At 38.8% G+C, this 16506-nt stretch overlaps 1 protein-coding gene across 2 annotated transcripts in view; it reads right to left on the bottom strand.

Annotated features, from left to right (window-relative positions):
* The window catches only part of pals1a (protein associated with LIN7 1, MAGUK p55 family member a), a 35100-nt gene extending 18872 nt beyond the window's left edge, over nt 1-16228 (bottom strand). Inside the window, exons 1-2 of one of the 2 annotated variants that reach the window (XM_055157611.1) lie at nt 16086-16228; nt 11837-11954 (exon numbers count right to left, since the gene is read on the bottom strand). The gene's annotated coding sequence lies outside the window, so the exon portion shown is untranslated. The remainder of the gene's footprint in view (nt 1-11836; nt 11955-16085) is intronic. The other variant, XM_020928878.2, reaches the window with a different exon arrangement.
* Between the last annotated feature and the right edge of the window lie 278 nt (nt 16229-16506).

The following is a 16506-nucleotide window of genomic DNA, read 5'->3' on the forward strand; positions in this document are numbered from 1 at the left end:
ATTTCTACATTTACCATCTCATTCAAAAACATAAACAAACAGATAAATAAATTGTAAAGTGACAATTACTGATATTTAGAAAAGAAAAGTAGCCTGTTGGTCTGAAATAGCAATATAAAAGAATTTTATTAAGAAACATTTTTAGATTCAAGACCAGCTGACACAGTTTTAATCTGTTAATAATATTCAAATTCAATATTCAGTCTTTAATCTTTACTTACTTACTATGACAATTTCACAGTGTTGAATGATTGTAGAAAACTGACACTAAGTTTTGACAGAATGTGAAGGAAGCAGGTGAAGAGAAAGAATAAAAGGTGATGATGCAGTGAAGACTTATCTGTATGTGAAACAAAAACAACAGCCTGATGTTTGACAAGCTATCTCTCTATCTCACACACACACGCACACACACACAGAGCAGCGGTCCCGAGGCGGACAGAGGAATGTCAGATCCTGGGAACCAAATTCCTGAAATGGGGGAAGGGAAAGTGACTATAACTCTCACCTCATTATCTGTGTGTATGTTTAACCATGTACCCTTCAAACATTTATTAGGACAGCTTAAAAAGTGCACTGTGTAACTTTTCTAGTCACCTGCTTGTCTCCATGGAGATGTTAATGTATTTTAACAGTATGGCATTGCACTTATCAATATCGTATTTATTTCACTGTAGATGTTTTCTATTCTGAAACAGTACCTTCACATTTTTTCTGCTATTTAGTATTCAATTATAACATATGTAGATTTTAATTTTACATTTTGTTCATTGTAAACCAGCATTGATCTAAAACAGCCTAATAATACAAACAGATCCATTGATTTCCTCATCAAAAGTGCAGAATTCAAAGGTCCACTCTCTTCATATTGGCGTTACACCGTACACAACCCACATGCAGGATCCAGTGTTAGATTTTTAAAAAATAATCATAATTTCAGAGAAGTGGGTGGAGATAGGGGATAGATGAAAAGAGACATTTTCTGAGCAGTCAAGCCTCATACGCAAAACAATACAGGAATAATGATGAAAGGTTGTATAGAGGATTTTCCAAGGAACGAGAAATCCAGCGACTGTTTGTCCTTTTTCAAATGTTGCGCATGTGTGAAACCACCCACCCTCCCCTACAGCTCCCTACGTAGAAACGCCTCCTCCCGCCTCCTCCTTACGCCAGAAACAGGTTTGTTTACAGCCGGTGCGCTGCACATGACTTGTAAACAACCTTGGTTAGGCAAGGTGGAGAAGTGAGGAGCGGGGGAGGGGGGGCGCGGACATTTCGTGCGCGGACGAGAAGTGAGGAGCAAGGAGAAGAGCGGAGCAGGGAGAGGAGAGAGGAGAGAGGAGAGGAGAGGAGAGGGGAGCGGTGCACGGAGATTCCGTGCCCGGAGAAGTGAGGAGCAGGGGGAAGAGCGGATCGGGCAGCGGGGACAGGAGCAGGAAAGGGTGCAGAGAAGGGTGCGCGGAGATTCAGTGCGAATGAACTAGCTACAACACGCAGCAGCAAGCGGACTCTTTCTTTGCCTTGAAAATTACGTTTTCAGACATAGGATATCGCTTTCGTGTCCTGAAAAACGTTTGTCTAGCTCTTGGAAATAAAGTACGTTTTCATAATAAGCAGAAGTGACCTGTCCAGGAGTAATTTGGCGACCAATGCGTCAGTCTTTAGACCCTTCGTCTGCTTCAGTTGCGCCATCGCTGGAATGAATCTACAAGAATCACCTTAGTTTGGCTTCGCTGCTTTTCCCCTTGTCTTCTTCTTTCAGCAATCTCAAAAACGGACTTTCTGTTGCAGCTAACTGCTCCTGGATTCTTGTCTGCCATTGCAACAAACTTTGTGCGAACTGCGAGGAAGATATAGGTCAAAAAAAGCCGCTAAGAACTGTTGCGTTGGTGGACTAAACAGCGTCTGTGCGTCTTGCGTCTGTGGACTGCGTGACAGGCGTACGCAAACCACGTAACGGCAGCGCGCAGGCAAGTCAGTTACGCTAGAAACGTAGGGAGTTTGATTGACAGCCTGTCAGCTAACAGATAACGAGGCAGTGTCGTTATCTATTGGCAAATGTTTAGCCCCACCACGTCCAGAGTTGATGAATTTTTATTCTTTTTTTTGGTCATCATAATTACAAGGCTACTGCACCTTTATAATGCTATCATTGACAATTTGAAACAAAAAAATCCTCCATACAACCTTTAATCAATTGAAAAACAAGTTTGAGTAAACCAAGGGAACACTGTTATGACATGACTAACAGCTCATTAAAAAATCTATTTCAGATACAGGGGAAAATTCCAGTCTAAACTTACACACAACATTTGCATAACAACTGTGCGTTTATGTCATGTGACTCTACAGACAGTTATGAGGAGAGAATCTTCAATCACCAATATTATGACCATGCTTCACTGAAGACCTCCTTCAAAACCTTATGGTTATTAGGGCTGGGTATCATTAAGAAGTTACTGATATGATAAGGACCTCAATACAAAGGCCACGATACGATACAATACGATACAATACAGTGAGCTTTCAATTTAATATGATTCTATACAGTATATTTGAAAATGTTTCGATATGGTTCAGGATAAAATAAAGGCTAAATCATGGCTGTAATACTAAAAGTCTTTGTTAAACCACTACTTAAAGTTAGTATGAAGTACACCCATTTTAATCATCAAAACAAGTATGTCAAATGTGTTGCATAAAGACGTTTTGTTCCTCAACCAACAAAATAGTAGCAATGTCACAAAATAATTCAGTAAAATATACTCTTGGTGATATAATAACACAGCAGCCCATGATATCGATACTGTATCATCAAACTAAACAATAGGATATATTGACAGATTTTTGCACACCCCTAGTAGTTACCATTCAGATTGTCCTCACTACAAAAAGACATGTTGCTCATTACCTAGTTAATGCTTATATCAACATGCTTTTCTGCATTGCAGCCAGCAGAGGGCGGCACACATCCAATTCAAGCTTTTACCGGGACCAGGCAGGGAATCAAATGTATGTTTTTTCTTTATATATATTATTATTTTAAGTTATAAAACACAGGAAATCAATGATAATGAGGAAATCTACTTGTTTTGACCTCACAATTTAATTCAGCAAATATCTCAGTGAAGAATGGTATTTTTAATAAAAGCTTTATTAGAATACAGTACATTTAATACTTTACAGAGGGACTAGAGTCACATTCCTCCGGAGACATGTCTCCTTCAGGGGACTGTAATATAATAAGAAAAACAATGCTCCGGAAACCACAGCAGACCACTTTAACTGCACATAACTCAAGCTCAATAGACTGGGCTAAGGATACAGGCTGTCACAGTTAGCACGGGGTCTGCTACCAAACACTGAACCGGATAATACACTGGAACATGTAGGTGATACAGTAAAAATAATATGATGATGATTTTCCGATTTTATTACAATTGATGTATTTTTCTGCTCCCATAGAGTTGGCCTGAAACTCTCCCTTGACAGTTTGATCCTGATTTAATCCAGGTTTGGTCCAAAATCTATACCCAAACACTAATCAATACTAAAACCAGCATCAAAACTACATACAAACTTGAACAAGAATCAAGTATCACTTAACTCAAAAGTGTTTCATGATTGTGGTATAAAATTGGCATTGAGTTCTGTACCTTTTCCTTAATTTAGTCACAGTTTTTACATTTTAAACTTGATGATTTTGATTCTAAATCCTGGTCTAGTCCTGATCTAGTCCAGGAGGAGTCCAGGTCGAGTTCAAGTCGAGTCCAGTCATTAACCTTATTTAGCTCTTCTAGTAAAGACCAAATTTGCAGTACTTGGGAGAATCATGGCTGCACAATATAAAACAAAGGACTTCAGTTCAAAACACACACAAATCCACCACATACTATTCAGACGAGTATCTTCTGTTGTATAATAAATGCACCCATAAACACTGAGCATTAGAGCCAGTGAAGAGTCTCAAGTGAGGTCCGTGCTTCAGCCTTCTCTAGAGGAAATAGAGCAGTAGGATTAAAGTGGCCATCCTCCCTCGTACAAAAACACAACAGTGAGCTGCGAGCATCACTATGAGATGCACACACAGCTACAGGACATGAACCGCACTGCTATTATGAGTCTTATTCAAAAGCCTCAAGCAACAAGACCAACCACAGAGCATTAGTCTGATATTAGAACTGTCAGCTCCCAAAATAGACCCAGACCACTGCAGTGAGGAAAACACACAGGGAGGAATGAAAAGAGAAGTGGGAATAGTAAACTGAGCCAGCAAATAAAACCAGGAATAACAGAAACAACTATGGCTGCGAGATGATAACAATTAAACTGGAATTTCTGTTTAACACTTGAAACCCCCAGACCACCAAGTCTAGTTTAGAAGTTATTTTCTCTTAAATGCTAAAGGCACTGTACTTGATTTTTTTTGTGAAAAACAGAGCTAAATCGTTAAACATATCTGAATATTTTCCTAAAGCTTTCCTAGCATTCGAATTATTGAGTTGAGTTTGTAAGCACGTTCGCAAATTTCAGAAACCCGAGTAGAAATTTGCAGTCAAAATAATCGACGAAGTGAGTGTGACGACGCCAACAGAGCTCATCTCCAGTCAAATGAAGCTCATGAGGCTGGCTAGAAGTGAGTTTGGAGCTCCGTATTAGGAAAAAGAATTGATTTATGGATAAAATAGCTAAATAAAAACACCAGGATTAGTACGAACATTTTAAGACCAATATGAAGAGCCTGACAGCAGCAGTTACAGAAAGAGGCATGACGTTTTTTCAATAGAAAGTGAATTGGAGCTGGACTACTAACAACAACTAGCATGACAATGGTGCACTGGCTGTACTTCCTAAAAATGCTCAGTACACAGCAGTCTCATTTCGACCCTAAGAGCTGCTTTTTTCCTTTATTACATGAACACATTATGACATTATCACTGTAGTGTGTTTTTTCCGGCAGTTGTTCAGTGACTGCACCTCGTTTGGAGAGGTGAGCTCTCAGGCCCTCACACATGTTTTCAGTTGAATCAATAAAGATAAGATCCACTTCAGAACGTGAGGCCCCTTTAAAATCTCACTCACACTAATTCAATATATTCTATGTCCGACTCCTGATACTCTCTAAGGTAATGTGGGCAAATGTGTACTGCAGGTTTTTTTTTCTGCAGCAATAATTCAGGGACTAAACTAGGACTACACCAGTAATTCATGAACAAAAGCAGGACAAAATAAAACTATGACTATACCAGAACTATGCCAGGACTAAGCCAGGACTAAACACTAAACCAGGACTAAAATAGTAATTCATGGACTAAACCAGGAATAAAACAAGGCTGAACCAGAACTAAACCAGGAGTAAAACAAGACTAAACCAGGAGTAAAACAAGACTAAACCAGGAGTAAACCAGGAGTAAAACAAGACTAAACCAGGACAAAACCAGGAGTAAAACAAGACTAAACCAGTAGTAAAAAAAGACTAAACCAGGAGTAAACCAGGAGTAAAACAAGACTAAACCAGGACTAAACCAGTAGTAAAACAAGACTAAACCAGTAGTAAAAAAAGACTAAACCAGGACTAAAACAAGATTAAACCAGGACTAAACCAGGAGTAAAACATGACTAAACAAGACTAAACCAGGACCAAACCAGAACTAAACCAGGAGTAAAACAAGACTAAACCAGGAGTAAAACAAGACTAAACCAGGAGTAAAACAAGACTAAACCAGTAGTAAAAAAAGACTAAACCAGGAGTAAACCAGGACTAAAACAAGATTAAAACAAGATTAAACCAGGACCAAACCAGAACTAAACCAGGAGTAAACCAGCAGTAAAATAAGACTAAACAAGCCTAAACCAAGACTAAACCAGGACCAAACCAGGACTAAACCAAGACTAAACCAAGATCAGTACTCCTGATACTGGGATGAGATACTGAGACACTGGTCCCTCAGGCGGACTCTCAACACACCCAGCTGAGTTCACATGTTAATTACTGCCAGTATTTTTTAATGTGATAACTTCTGATCATAAATCCAGTTTTATAGTCTGTCAAGCTTTGTTCTTATTAGATCATATTAGTGCAGCAACACCCATTTACAATTTGAGAGCTAGTCTGTTTTGTTAAAATTGTATTCTAATAATTGTTTCAAGACTAAACCAGGACTAAACCAGGATTAAACACTAAAACCAGGATTAGAGCAGTAATTCATGGACTAACCGAACTAGGACTAAATGAGGACTATACCAGGGCTATACCAGGTCTAAACCATGACTAGACGAGGACTAGACCAGGACTAAAGCAGCAGTACACCAGGACTAAACGGTAAACTCTAAACCAGGACATTCATGGACTAACCGAACTAGGACTATACGAGGAGTATACCCTCATATAGTGCTAAACCAGGGCTATTCTTATTTTCAATGTGTCCAGAGCTTTACTGAGCCAAAGACAGGAAAAATTACTGACGTGTCCTTGAGGCGTGGAGGAGGGCTTCTTATATTTATTGCCACTGTTTGTCTGATTACGATAAGTGTCTCCAGGTAACCAAGTTATGTCTAAAATTACCACAAATCTGATTACCATAACAAGAGGCTAATTCACTTAAACTGTCCCTTTGGCCATATCCTGCTCTCACTGTTTATTTGAGGACAAGAAGACAATTAAAATCATAGCTACAAACATTAGCTATGAAGCAAAGTTCTGAGCGAATGCAAAGAACAAAAAAATAAACATCTGATTATCGTTGGAGTAATAGATGTTAATATTTTGTCATTATCACCTCCACACAGGTTGGTTGAAATGAAGGTAGTTTAACAGAAGAGGCAAAAATGTATCCACAGAATCATGGGAAATGGCGCTTGTGGCTTCATCATGTATAAACAGTAAAGGCCCATGACACATTCTCTGAACTGAGTGCTCATTAAAACACACTAATCATGTGGAAAGGACCAGGACAATGGCCCACTTAGGCTTCCATCCAAACAGTTGGTCTCCATGACGATGTCCGAGGTACACGACGGTTACGGTTAGAGGTAGACTTTTATTTATTCTTTTTTTTTTTCACAATTTTGAATCGTTTTTTAAATCCAACCCAATAGCGACAAACTAAAACTAAAAATAATACGTGATACAACTGCAGGTCATTTATGGTTAATACTTCATTGCTTTACATAATATAAAAAAATGTTTCACAGCTTGTTTTTTATTCACCAAATTATTTTCTAACTTTCTATTGGTTTAATCAGCATTTTTGTGGAGCCCTGAGAGAGTAGAGTTGTGATTTTTTTGCTGGGAGTTCAGAGGTGTATTTGAATCTGCTCACTAACTTCTAACGCAACATCATGGCAAATACCTCTGCTACTATGATTAAAAACTACATTACACATTTCACTTCTGGGACTGCAGTATTTCTGGATGGACCAATCTCTGACGTGATCTTCTCCAGACCCACAGGTATCTCTCCTCTGATGGTTCTGCTTCTCGTCAATTGACAGTTTCATTTGCGCACTCGGAAGAAGCCAACGTCACCCGTACAGATGTGATCAATGCCAGCTCAGTGTACCGGAGAAGAACGCAGTTTTGTTTTTATGTTTTAACTTTGCTTTGTCAAGGCACAGTTATGATCCTTACACTGTGTAGCTTTAAATCACTATTAAGAAGTGAAAAAGAAGTCACTGATCACGCACTCAGAGCCAGACTGACCAAAAGGACTGGGTGGGTGGTGAAGAGTGTTTGAGCAGCATTATTACAGCTGCATTAAACAGAAAGAGAAATAGCAGCATCATAATTCTTTTTTTTTCTGATTTGAGAGGAAAGCCAATATGGCGACGCTGACTGACATACTTCATCTTATTTTATCGAAATATAGACTATTTTGTTTGTGAAAAGTGTGCAGAAGGTAAGAGCTTTGTGCACAGGGAAAGCGTCTGTACTTCTCTCAGTTGGATGTAACAAAAAATATTTCAGCTTGTTTTGCTCTTGTGATGCTTTGACTGATCAGATTCAAGTATTCATCATGATGTTCCCCAATCACTTTCAGCGAGAGCCATCCTAGACTCAAAATGTGGAAAACTCAATGCAGTGACACACATATGAATCTGGTGAGAAATATTAAAATTTCCACTACAACATGAGAAAAAATGAATCAAAATCAGAGACTGTATGATAATAGGGGTGTGCAAAAATACTGAAATATCAAAGTATCGTATCATTTAATTTGATGATACAGTATCAATATCGTGAGCTGCTATATCGATATATCCCCAAGAGTAATTTTTGGTATATTTTAATAAATTATTTTCTGTAGGAGCTACAACTGTGTTGACATTTTCACTGTTTTGATTAGTAAAATGAGTGTTTTTCATATTAACTCACAGACTTAGTGGACTTAGTAGACTTTTAGTATCACAACCATTGATTTATCATTTTTTTCACTGAACTGTACCGAATCCATTTGAAATATGGCACACTGACTCGAAAGTGCACTGTATCAAAAAATGTATCGTATCGAGGTCTATGTATCAAGGTATGTATCGGATCAGATCTTCTTAATGATACCCAGCCCTATTGTATAAAAAAGTGGACTAAGCCAGTGTGACGTCACCCATAGTGTTCAGCTCCACTCAAATAATGGACATAACAGATAACATGCAAAATAAAAACACCAGGATCATGTAGAGCGGGTTAATACGAACATTAACAGCTCACAGTAGCAGCAGTTACAGAGAGAAGGGCGACAGTATTCCAAGGTAAGTCAGTGGGAGCCAGGGTCAGAAGGAGCCATTTGCTATGTCCATTTATATAAACAGACGATGACAAAAAAAAAAAGTCATCAGTTTTTCTAATTAAACCACTGCGCTCAGTTGCCACACCTCCCAGAATGCTTTGCAGCTTGACGTCACATCCCCTCGTGTTTCTCCATCATTCTACACTGAGGTGTTCCAGAGACACAGGAACAGGGCAACAGACAAAGACAAAACACTAAACAATAACAGGTCTTTCTACTGATTTCTTTAAGTCTGGGCAGTGTGTCCTGTGAGGTCTGAATGAGAGCAGACAGCAGAGTCTCTTATCACGTCCACACACTCGCGCCCTGTACCACTCTGTACCACACTGACCCAAATGCACTGTGAAATCTGTATACAGGAGATTAGCACCCGGCCGCGACTAATGAGACACAAGATACACACAAAGAGGGAAAATCTGAGCATTCTTAAAGGTGCATTGTGCAACTTTTCTGGTGGAGGGCCTGTCAAATGCTTTTCTCCATGTTATCACTTTGTCTGGAAGGTTTTACAGTATGGTATTAAACCTTTCTATCGTCATGGAGGCCAAACCAGACCAAGTTGCAGGTCAGATTTGTGGAGAGGCGACCCCGCTCACAGTCAGAATGCCTGTTTTTCTAGGGATTTTTGAGCAATTAAAATCACCTGTAAATGAATAAATATAAGGTAGAGCTGTTTAATGTCATACTGTGGAACATTCCAGGCAGAGCAATGACATATTAATAGAAAGAGAAAGTAGGTGACAGACCCTCCACCAGAAAAGTTACACAATGCTGCTTTACAGGACTCATATTATGTTATTTTCAGATCTGTGTTACAATGTTTCCTCATCACAAACAGACCTGGAGTTGTGTTTTGTTTCATTCACACGTTAAACATACAAATTCTGCATATTTAGGCTGAGTAGTTCTCTTAAACAGAAAACACTCTGTTGCACCTTGTGATGTCATGTCGTAATACATAATAAGTACTCCACTGTGTTTTTAAATTCCATACACCTTCACTAGAAACTTGCATGGGATCCAGAATGCACTCTGTTCCAATACTTTACAAAGATGAAGAAAGGGAGAAAAAAAAATCACAGGGGACTGAAAAACATTGCAGATTTCTTCAGAATCAGTGAGCGAAGCACTAAACTGTTAATCTGAGGTGAGGGAAATGTAATTTTGTTCTAAATGACAGGTGACCAATGATCTACTTCGATTCACGAGCTGCTGAAATAAACAAATCTCATTGGACAATCGTGTTTGGTTGCATCGCGACAGAGATCAGTCTGGACCTTCCAGGCAAACACTGTAAACAAATGTAAACAAATCAGCTTCAGTTTTAGCCATTTTATCTCTGTGGCTCTGTAACTTTATATTTGTTGGTCATATTTAAAGGTGCACTATGTAACTTTTTGGTTGGGGGTTTGTCACCTAATTGTTTCTATGAATATGTCATTGCTGTGCCTGGAATGTTCCACAGTATGACATTAAACAGCTCTACCTTACATTTATTCAATTATAGTTGGTTTTATAGCTCAAAAAAAACAACAACTAGAAAAACAGGCATTGGGACTGAGAGCGGGGTCATCTCTCCACAGATCTGACCTGTAACTTGGCCTGGTTTGGTCTCCATGAGGATAGAAAGGACTAATACCATACTGTGAAACATTCCATACAAAGCAATAATGTCTCTATGGAGAAAAGCATTTGACAGGAAAGTTACAAAATGCACCTTTAACTAATGAGAAGGAAAATTACAGATTTTCTCTTCCTCGCTGCATATATAAACCACATGCTGCTCAAATACCAATCTTTTGAAAGGAAAGCCCCTCTGTGTCTGTTTTCTACTATTTTAGGCTTTGAAATCCTCATTCATCACAAGTAGCTGTCCACCAACACCTGGGTGCAATAACTCAACCTGATTCACCATTTTATATCCAGCGCCTGCTTTTCCCTCACAGCAAAACCTCAAAATCGGCTTCAGAGGCGCCTGAAAAACAGAAGTAGCTACATTTACAACAGCCCATAGTTCCTCACTTACCTTTTACATTTTGCATATCCTATTTATTCACAGTGATGAGTTTATTTATATTTTTTGTGATTTGCAAATTGTGACCATTCAAATTGCGATTTCGATTTGATTCTAAACGTCACTGTACTTGGACTATGCCACAGTGTCATCATTCAGCGTCTTCATATCATCACCTCTCTCCCTGTCAGTCGCTCGTTTTAAATTAAAGTGAATTAAGCCTCAGACCCAGAGAGACTGAGAGAGAAAGACACAGAGAACAGTGAAAGCCTGTATTTGTCTGGCCCCTGCCCAAAACGCCACTCTCCCTCTCTCAACGTCCGTCACTCTCCTCTCTCCTTACTTTCTCTTCTTCATTCCCTCTCTCTTACGCATCCTCTCCCTCCCTTTCCCCCTCTTTCTCCTCTCCAGCGTGCCTCTTGTATTATGTGGTCACTCTCTCACCCTTTCTCTAACGGTCAACAATCATTACTCTCTCTCAAAAGTCCCTCTTTTCCATATTTCCTCTACCTCTCTCTTTCTGCGTCTTTCATTCCCCCACCCGTTACTCTTTCTCTCTCCCTTACACTTCTCCTTTCTTCCTCTCTCGCTCTACTCTCTACTCTTCTTCTCTTTGTCACCCTGTACCCTGTCACTCTCTTCCTCTCTTACTTTCTCTCCTCCTCCACTCCTCCTGTATCGTTTTTCTATCTGTCGATCACCCTGTCCCTTCTCTCTGACCCGCCCCTCTACCTCGCATTCGCTTCTTTACTCTCCTCCAACCCAGTCTCTCTTTTCGTGCCCTCCCAACCATCTCTCTCTCCCTACTCTGTACTCTCCTTCATCCTGGTCTTTCTCCCTCACACTCTTCTTCCCCTGCCATCTCCCTACCTCTCTCCCTCTCTCTCCCTGTCTCTTCATCCCCTCTTTACACCCCCTTTATCTCCATTTCTCCCCTTCCTCTTTAATCTCTCCCTCTCCCTCTCTCTTCTGAGTGCATTCATCAGACGGCAGAAGTCACTGATGACCCCGTCACCATAGAGACATGACCTCATACCTGCTCCTGCCCAAAGCTAAAGGTCGGATCAGTGAAAGAGCTTCCTGTTTACGGCGCGTGTGGTCAGCTGCAGCTCAGACACAATGACTGCTGTCCCAGGAGAACCGAGAGCGCAAGGCTTTAAAAGAGACAAAAAAAATACATTTAGAAATGTCTCCAAGCAAAAATTCTACACAAGTAAAAGAATTCACCACTGATTAGAGCGGTGTTCAAATAAACACTAGTCCTATGCGTCATTAATCTATTAAATAAGGGGGTGTGGCACTGGTAAAAGCTCTCACAATTATTAAAACTTAGACTTAAAGGTGTGCAACTTTTCTGGTGGAGGGTTCTATCAACATGGAAACTAAACCAGGCCAAGTTACAGGTCAGATCTGTGGAGAGGTGATCCCGCTCAGTCAGAATGTCTGTTTTTCTAGGTATTTTTGAGCTATAAAACCACCTGTAATTAAATAAATGTAAGGTAGGGCTGTTGTCATACTGTGGAACATTCCTGACAGAGCAGTTACATATCCATAGAACCAACAGATGACAGACCCCCAGCCAAAAAGTTACACGGTGCACCTTTAAAACAAATAAAAAATGTAATTCAATATTCATTTCCTGAACATGAACAATACAGACTTTCTACTCTGTGCCATTCAGAACAAAAAAGGTCAAATGTTTTTCCTCCAAAGTCTGAGCAAAATTTCGCCAGTATTTATTTTTAGTGTTGCTTTTCCGTCACATAAACACAATCAGAGTACAACGAGGTGTCTTGCCCAATGACACAACAGGAAAATATGAAATACCGTCTGAGGGAAACAAACTATAATTGCAATTTCATAATTTCCACAAGACGAGACAAGACATAATCCACAAGAATGAGACAAGACAAGATTTTAACATAATTCCTGATATATACATTTCAGTTTATAATTTTGGCCTCACAATTTTGTATTTCTTTAATTTCATAGTTTTGTTTCTGTTCTAGTACTTGTTTTGGAACTGTGAAAGATGTAACTCATTAATATTTAATGCTTTTTTGTCCAATCCAAATGTAAACACTTGGAAAAAAAAATAAAAAATCACACCAGATAATTTTTCTCACGTGCAAACAATCTTGTCTCACAAGATCTTGGGGCATGAGATCTTGTACCATCCCTGCAACTTTTATAAAACAGTAAAAAACCAGATAACATACATTACTAACACAATTAGAACTTGACTCATTAAAATTGCAGTACTGGAACAATTAACAGATGAACAAATGTTTATCAGGGCTGTCCACTTTTAATAGTTCAGGTCGATTAATCGGTTGGTGACGTCTTAGCCAAGCAAAGATTTTATTAGTTGACTTATTCTTTTATTAGGATTATAAGGATTTCTATGGGCCACATTGTAAAAGAGAAACAGGGAGTGAGTTCACTGGAGTTTTGGGAGTGACTGGACAGTTGAATCTGCCTTTTCATCTGGTACTTTTCTGTATTGTCTCTACTTTTTGCACATCCAATGCATTTTTTAACTACAAATGGCAAATAAACTACATACATTTATATAACTACGCCTTATTTGACCCCAGTCTCTTGTTATTTTTTATAATTATTTAGAATGTATAATTTTTTTCTCTTTTGTGATGTGTGAGCTACTGTGTTCGAGTAAGTATTAAAGGTGCATTGTGTAACTTTTCTGGTGGAGGGCCCGTCACCTGCTTGTTTCACAGCTCTGCCTGGAATGTTCCACAGTATGCCATTAAACAGCTCTACTTAACATGTATTCTATTACAGGTGGTTTTATAACTCAAAAATATCTAGAAAAACCGGCAATCTGACTGTGAGGGGGGTTGCCTCTCTCTCCACAGATCTAACCTGTAATTTGGAGTGCTTTGGTCTCTATGAAGACAGAAAGGTTTAATGCTATACTATGAACCATTCCAGACAAAGCAATAACATCTCCATGGAGAAAAGCATTTGATGGACCCTCCACCAGAAAAGTTACATACCTTTAAGTCTAAGTTTTGATACCTTCGAGAGCTTTTACCAGTGCCACACCCCCTTTTTAGTAGATTAATGAGGCATAAAATGTGTGTTTATTCGAATACAGCTCTAATCAGTGGTGGATGCAACACACACTGCACAATCTGAGGTGGTATAGTTTGATATCAGACTCGGACCACCGGCTTCGAAAAGAGGCTCTCTCTCTCCTCCCTCTGAAACTGCAGCTTGTGTTACATTTCCATCCAACATTCCTCCAAAAAGACACATTCAGTACAGAAAGTGACCAAGTTCATATTTGTCTTCAACTGTTCTGAGTTTTGGGTTTAAATCTTTGCTTTTGAGTATTCTACTTTATGTTGGGCTATTTCAATAAAAAAAAATAACAATAAAAATGTAAAATGATAAAAAATAAAAACAAAAAAAATTGAAAGTGTGAAGTCTTTCAATCAGACAAACAACTAGGTTATGACAACATATCTGAAGTATAATGATAATGAAGTTTAAACCATGATATTGAAACTACTCTATGCCACTGACTAGGGTTGTCAAAACAAGTATCGAATAAGATACTAATTGATACTAAAGCTACTACAGAAACTACTCATTTTTGAGCAGGTATCGATACAAAAAAAAAGTCACATTGACAGGACGGAAATGAACCTTTCCTGAAGCTTTAGAATGATCTTGAGCTGTATCACATTATACGCCCTATTATACGCCCACGGACCATTACAGAACCTACCTGGACCATTGAGGGATTACACAGATGTAACGCCACATGGGAATAGAAAAGAAAGTAGATTTAATGTTGAAAATCACATTCTGTTGTCCAAATAAAGAGAGTTTTTACTGTGTTTTCAACCATCAAGCCTATTCCTTAGTTTTGATTTAGAGTTTGACATTTTTGTACCATGACAACACTACTAGGAACAATAGCTCAACTGTGACATTATAAACCACATAATAAACCACATTTCAGTACTGAAAGCACCTACAATACTACATAACACACTCATTTTACATAGCAACCAGCCAAGTATTCTTTCTTTCTGTGGAACAAACAAAACTCTAATCTAGGACTGATAACTCCTGCTTATTTCAGCATCTGCTCTGACTTGTTTTGATAGATTTTCCCATACACACTGCCAGCCATGTCACATCACTTTTATTACTATATTTTTGCCAAGTATTTGTTGTCAATCCAAAAAACAAGAGTAGCTATAAATCAGATGAGTAAAATGCCAGTCGACTGTCTACTATTGAGGCAAGAGCGTTTACGGTGATGTCTCAAAGAAAAAGGCTAAAAAAGACTGGGGCCATATAGGGCAATCTTATCAGGAACACCATGCATACATACCATTGGGTTGATAGTAGCAGATACAAGGTTACTTTAAGTTTGTGGCGATTTGTTTAGTTTTTATTCAAAGACAGCTGGTAAAACAAGTTAGTGAGTTTGAGTTCTCTAGTTTGAAATGCCTGAAGTATGAGGTAATTCTAAGTCAATAATACGAATGAAATGTTAAAAAGAATGTGTCTACAAGAGTTTTTTTTTCTTCATTCGGTACTAAATTACAATAACCTGTTAGACCTGGCATTTATTCAATCTAGATAAAATGACTGTATAGTATTACATTCTGACATAGTTATCAGCTTGCATTGTTTACATATTTTGGAAATTTCAAATATTTGTCTGATGGCTACTAGTCAAATTTGTTAATGAAAGCTAGGAACGCCGTTTGTAGTGTATTTAAGTCCTATCCATTACTTAAGTCCTAAAATAAATGGGTTTATCTGTTTATTTACACAAGATTTGGGTTGTTTATTTAACCGTTTAACCAACAGACGCGGTTTTCTTACAACATACAGTTAAAATAACGCTCAGTGAAAACGGTCCAATTATTTTTTTAACAACTACATAATCATAAATTATCATAAAATCGTTATTTATTCCAGTTTTGACAGCGCGGGCTGACATTGAGGGAAGTTAAGATGTTTGTTTCGTTAGTTTCACTATAAATGCAGGTCAGGTCAGCACAAAAAAATGCAACTCAGCACTTTTGTAAATGACGCGAACATATTTATATGTCAGCAATATTAATTTAAAGGGAAAATAATAGGATCTGTAATAAAATAGTTATTCCGAAACCGTTTGTCACTTTAGCGAGGCGTTATCGGGCTAGTACTAGCGGCTAACTAGCTCGTTAGCTCCTTCCTGCAGCACCTGTTGATAACAAAGCCACTTCTGTTCAGATTATAAACGTTAAAGGACTTACTTTTTCTCCAAGCTGACTGTGGATCCCTTTAGATTCACAAAAATAAAAGATGTCAGGTTTAATCCAAGGTGGTAGAGGGGTAAAATGTAGAGTTTTGAGCTCAGTTTCGGTGCAGCAGCGCGGACACTTGTAGCTCGGTTCTCGCTCTCTGTCAACTCCAGACGAAGGGGGCGGGAACAGAATGCCACAGACTCAGAGGGGCGGCTGTGATTGGCTGAGGCGGGGAATGGAATCTGCGGTCAGCCAATCAGAGCAGCTGCTTTATGGACGGAATGCCGCACGTGAATAGCGCACAATAGACTTACTACAGCCGTCTAATAATGAACTGAAAGAAAGGGCTTATTATTACCACACAATAACACAAATACTAACGGTTTTAACTGAGCATAATGCTATAATAAACATTTATGAGAGCATATAA

This window comes from Boleophthalmus pectinirostris, unplaced genomic scaffold (assembly GCF_026225935.1).
Source record: "Boleophthalmus pectinirostris isolate CB_2022bp ecotype Guang Dong unplaced genomic scaffold, ASM2622593v1 HiC_scaffold_10, whole genome shotgun sequence".
In the NCBI taxonomy this organism is placed as follows: Eukaryota; Metazoa; Chordata; class Actinopteri; order Gobiiformes; family Gobiidae; genus Boleophthalmus; species Boleophthalmus pectinirostris.